Source organism: Tupaia chinensis, unplaced genomic scaffold (genome assembly GCF_000334495.1).
Source record: "Tupaia chinensis unplaced genomic scaffold, TupChi_1.0 Scaffold000018_1, whole genome shotgun sequence".
Lineage (NCBI taxonomy): Eukaryota > Metazoa > Chordata > Mammalia > Scandentia > Tupaiidae > Tupaia > Tupaia belangeri.
Genome location: NW_006159448.1, coordinates 1,538,200 through 1,543,890, shown reverse-complemented (window position 1 = coordinate 1,543,890; position 5,691 = coordinate 1,538,200). Strand labels below are relative to the sequence as shown.

Sequence of the window (5,691 nt, the reverse complement as noted above, 5' to 3'; positions counted from 1 at the left end):
TTTTTTTTTTAACGAGGAAATTACCAGTCATTTAATGAGGGTTCTCCTCCACTCCCACAATATCCCCGTCCCTACTGCAAACAAGTCATTAAGCAATAATGTATTAATTTCACTAGAGAATTAGGTAAACCCCAGATAATAGATTCAAGGCCAAAATAATTTTGCAAAATTAGAATGTATTCAAGAAACCAGTTACAATTTAAGGGGATGAGACTTCAACAGGTAGATGACTATGTTTCTCCAAATGGCCTTCATTTAGGAAGAGGCCATTCCTCCAACATGTGAAGAACCATAAATGCACTTTCTTCTCAGTCACTGAGGAAATGTCCTCTCTTGATGGGCTGACACTATTTCTTTTTGGTTGCTCTTTTCCCTTCTCCTTTCCGTGGTTTCCCCTTTCCACAAAGCTTCTTTAAACGCATTTGCTCATCCTTAAAATCTTGATGCTCATCTCTGTAGAGGCTGAGAAAACGAGTGTCCCCATGAGTGCAAAATAGGTATTGTGATCTGGATACCAATCGTAAGTCTCCTTCCTCTTGGCCAAAGGCTGTTCGCTAAACAGTTTCACCACTTTCATGGATTTGGAATCAGTAGGCCTGAGGACTTCCCCAAGTAGCCGGGCACTCAGACGACTCATGCGCACGGCATATTCCGAGGCATATTCCGAACGTGAAGACATTTCTTGAGCAGCAAAGTGCGAGAGTCCTTCTGGCCCCGACCGTCCTCCCCTACTTGCCGCTCCCGGAAGGCCCGCCCTCTCCAAAACTGATTTTCAATCCTGGTGATTCAAGTCGTAACAAAGGAAGTGTAAAAATATCAGTACCCGAGTTTCATCTCTGATCACTTAAATCAAGATATTTGGTAACAGGGGCAAGCTTCTGAATATTTTTATAAAGTTCTGTAGGTGATTTTAATATGCAAAGTAAGATGAAGAACCACATCTCATCCAGCTGAATACAAAATAAAATAAACATACAGTAGATAAAGCAGGTAAGTGGTTCAGTCAAAAATAAAAGCTAAATATGTAAAAACAACAAAATGAAAATGATCTGCCTTTCTTTATTTGCATTAGGAAGGTGGCTACATAAAAATTTGAAAATAAAAGTCAACAGTTATAACCATTGTATAAAAATCATTAACCAAAAAAGTGAAATCTTAGCACCAGGAAAACCAGAAAAAGAATGCTATAAAAAGATACACAAATTATTCATTTGTATCTTCAAGTCACAGGACAGTAGTTGGTTAAAATAAGTATGACAAGTAATTCAAAACCCAGTTTTTCTACTTTAATCATAGTTTTAAAACGTGCGCAATACTTACATAGTTACGTGACTTTTGAATTATTTCAATCTTTGGGGACTAGGTTTTTTTTTTCTTTCTTTCTTTTTTGCAATATTGTGTGTGAATGTATTTACTCATCCTTATATTAACTCGCCAAATCTCTTATATAAATATGTCTTTACACATTGTGCCGAAGAAAAAATACTAGTCAGACCAGCATGTTTTATTTGGAGTTCACTTGGTAGGAAGAAAGAGAGGCCCATTCAGACTAGCTTAAATGAAGGAGAGTATTATAAGGAGGGGATCTCACCAACATGGAAGTTGTACCCTAGCTCTGGTGAGATGGAACTGAGGTTAGGAAAAGGATCCAACAAGCTTCACAGTAGCAGTGTGGCTGGAGTTTCTTGTTCATGTGAGTCAGCTATCTCCTGAGGGCCTGCTTCTCTCTGTCACTTTGCCTTCTGAGTGCTCAGCCTAGGGTTTACTGCCTTTGACTCCCAGGTTGGTAGTGGTTTGCTATGCTATGGAGTTAGGACTAAAAGAGTCATATTCTTTTTTGTTTTTAGAGAAGTTTTTGCTAGAAGGCACATGTGGGCTTGCCAGAGAGAGAGAACAAAACAGAGAGACAGAAAATGAGAAATCACATGCCAGGGGTAATGGTCATGCTGCAATCTCTTCTCCTCCAGTGTTCTCTCAGGATTTTGGGCACACACGCACACACGCCCAACTTGTTTTAAGCTGCCGGGTCCAGGACTTGAGCTGAGGTCGCCTACGTGGGAATTCCGCAATGTTACCTTTAGGGCATCTGCTGGTCCCAAAGAGCCATGTTCTAAACTGTGACAGTTAGTTCGTAACAGCAGGTGCTAGGGAGAGGGGGCAGACTCATTTTGGATCTCTGTGGAAGTCATATGAGTAGCTAGCATGAACTATGACTCCTTTTAAAACTAGTCTTGCTCTGTATAATCCTGGAGAATTATTTCATATCATTCATATGACAGCTCCAGAATAGGTGACCGCAGAAAAGGCAGCTGCCTAGTCTTTTTAAATATAGGAGGTCCATCTGAGTGTGAAAAAAAGAAGGCTGGATTTATGGATAGAAGAACTGTATTCAACCATAGTGTGTTTTTTTGGTTTGTTGTGTTTTGTTTTTCCAAAAGTGTGTTTGCTCACCATAGAGAGAGAGTGGAAGTAAGAAATCACCTCCCAGAGGTGATGGACATCCTGCAGTCTCTTCTCCTCCCTTCTGCTCTCAGGATTTTAAGCACAGGCACACAGGCACCCCGCGTGATTCTCAACTACTGGGTCTGGGACTGGAAACTTGGTTGGCTGTGTGGGTGTCCAGCACCTTAACTACCATGTTATCTGCTAGCATGAACTATGACTCCTTTTAAAACTAGCCTTGCTCTGTATAATTTTGGAGAGTTATTTCATATCTAGTTATCACTACAAAATGTGGCAAGAATATATATCCGTAAGATTATTTTAAGGACTAAATAAATAAAAGGTTGAAAATATTTAATAAATCTAAATTACAAGACAGATGCAAAAGAATAGTTACTTCAAGGTACCAGAGTGTCAGGTTGATTGTAACAAAGGCAATACAGGGACCAGCAGATGGCATAATAGTTATGTTGCTGGATTCTCACTAGGCAAGCAGTGTTCAAGTCCCAGACCCAGCGGCTTAAAAACTCATGTCAGGTGCATGTGCGTGTGTGGCCAAAATCCTAAGAGGAGAATGGAGGAGAAGGAATTGTGACAGGGTCATCTCCCCCTGGGAGTGATTTCTCACTTTCTCTCTCCCCATTTCTGTCTCTCTCCAGATAGCACACATGCCCTAAGGCAAACAAGCAAAAAAACCCAAAAAAACCCTTATAATTTTGGATTAGTTTTGATTCAACAATAAGAATTTCTTTATTTTTCTTTCTTTATTGTTGTTTAAAGAATAATTTATTTAATTAAATTTATTATTATTACTATTTTTTAAATTTGACCAGGGAGAGAGAGAGACAGAAATGTGAAAGCAAACCTCCAGGTATGGACCTTGAACCATGGTCAGCCATGTAATAATCCAGTGCCTTGACCACCATGTCACCTGCTAGCCCCTCGGCAATATGAGTTTCAAATAATTTTTACTAGGAAAATAATTAGAACCCTGTGCAGAGATGTGGGGAATAGAACCATTTGTAATAGCGAAAATTAGAAAATAGATCAAATGTTTAAACACAAATCATTTGTTAATTTATAGTATAGTCACAAAATGGAATGCAATAGATCGTCAAAAATGGTAATGCAAGGAACCAGCAGTTAGCGTAATGGCTATGTCGCTGGACTCCCACGTAGTCGACCGCGGTTCATGTCCTGGACCCGGTGGCTTAAAACTCACGCCGGGCACATGTGTGTGCGTGCCCAAGATCCCGAGCGGAGAATGGAGGAGAAGGGATTGCGGCGTGACCATCCCCCCGGGGGGTGATTTCTCGCTTTCTGTCTCTATGTCTCTCTCTGTCTGTCTGGCAAGCGCGCGCCCTACAGTGAAAATCTCTCAAAAAAAAAAATGGTAATGTAAACCTATAATCATTGAATGGCAGGCAGGTTTAGAGAACAATATGGTATAGAAAAATCTGTATTATATATTCTTGAGGTGAAATTATATGTTACCATATTGTATTCAATATTAGTTTTCAGAAGTTTCTAGTTATTTCTTCCATGAAGGATGGAACACGACAGTGTTCTCACACTGTAAGCCACCCCCAGTCTTCGTTAGCCTGGACCACAGGCATGCATGTATGTATCTAGTGTGCTTAGGGTGGTCCCTGGTTGCCAACCCAAGATCTTTCTCTCCCAGTTTCAGTTGTGTTACACATAGCCTCTCATTGAACATTATTTTCAAAAATATAAAAAGTGGAGCAGAAGAAAATGTAGCATTTACTTAGTATTAAGCATTCTATCAGATAATTCTACACATTATTTCATTTAAAGTTCTGAACAATCTTTTAAACCAGTCCACCACTGTTATTTATTCATTTATTTATTTTAAAAATGTGTTTATTTATTTTGCACTCTATCACTGTGTATCCTTACAGCATACCAAATGAATTTTGCCATCATGAATACACTGTATTTGGTTCAAAGACATTACCATACATATTATCATCAATAGGTAATTTTCCATTTTTGTGTCCCTTAAATGTTTTGCTTCTTTTTAATTTAATCACATTTTTGGTGTATCTAGTGGTGTCTCTCTCCCTCCTACAGGTATACGTAAGTCAGTTGTTCAGAGTTATATAACCAGTAAGCAGTAGACCAGGATTAGAAAACCTATGGTATTTATGTTCTACAACAGAGTCTCTCCTTTCAGGATTGGGTTAAAATCTTGTTTTAATGAGAACTAAACAATAAAGCTTGTATACTCTTTCACTGTAAAAAGGTGATGTTTTTCCTGGGACACAGCATTGCTTAGATTCCCCCCACTCCCCCAAGATCCATGTAGAATAGTTCACTGCTCAGCTATTTTTCGTTTGTGTGATTGTGGGCAAGTTATTTAGCTTCATGAATCCTCACTTCCTTATCATGAAGTGGATATAAAGATATTTACTTCATAGAGTTATTTTGAAGATTGAAAGAGGCAATGTATCAAAGTGTGTAAGGCATAGTTGAAAGAGATATATTTTTATTTCCCTAAATATGTAATAAGAAATGAGAGTCATTATTTACCCTTCTGCTTCTGCACTTAGATGGCAGAAAATACTAAGCAAACGACTATGTAATCTAATTCTGTTTCTTAAGGCGGGTTACTGTCAGTTTATAACAGCTAATTCGCATGAGAGAGCATTCTGTTTGATCTAAGGAAATGATGCTAAAGGAAAAGATGGACTTATCACACATACCAATCATTCTCTGAACCTTTGCTGTAAAATTCATAAAATCCCTCTAGTCCAGACAAGTCATCTTTGCATCTGGAGATATTACTCAATCTGCTTAAGAATGTACTTGCTTGCTGAGGAAAATCATGTAATTTTTCGAAAGAAGAATTTGGAAAAAAATTTTTTATGATAGTTGTCAGGATCATAACTTAGTAAGAAAAATATCACTAAGCTAGGAATGGTTTTATATTTCTCTTAGGTAACATGGCTGGGATGTCAGAAATAGCTGAATACAGCCTTTGCCATTGATTCAAATAGTTTTTAAACAAGAGAAACAAAAAACAGATTTGTGTGTCTTGTATGTAGAATAATAGCACCCTATACCTTTTAAGAACAAAGATACGTCATCTTGTTCTGTGACTGGTGCTATACCACACTTGGTCATTTCTTTTTCTTTCTTTCTTTTCCTTCCTTTTCTTTCTTTCCTTCCTTCCTTCCTTCCTTCCTTCCTTCCTTCCTTCCTTCCTTCCTTTCTTTCTTTCTTTCTTTC

At 38.3% G+C, this 5,691-nt stretch overlaps 1 pseudogene; it reads right to left on the bottom strand.

Annotated features, from left to right (window-relative positions):
• Positions 1-228: 228 nt before the first annotated feature.
• Positions 229-679, bottom strand: LOC102490228 (28S ribosomal protein S33, mitochondrial pseudogene; annotated as a pseudogene).
• Positions 680-5,691: the final 5,012 nt, after the last annotated feature.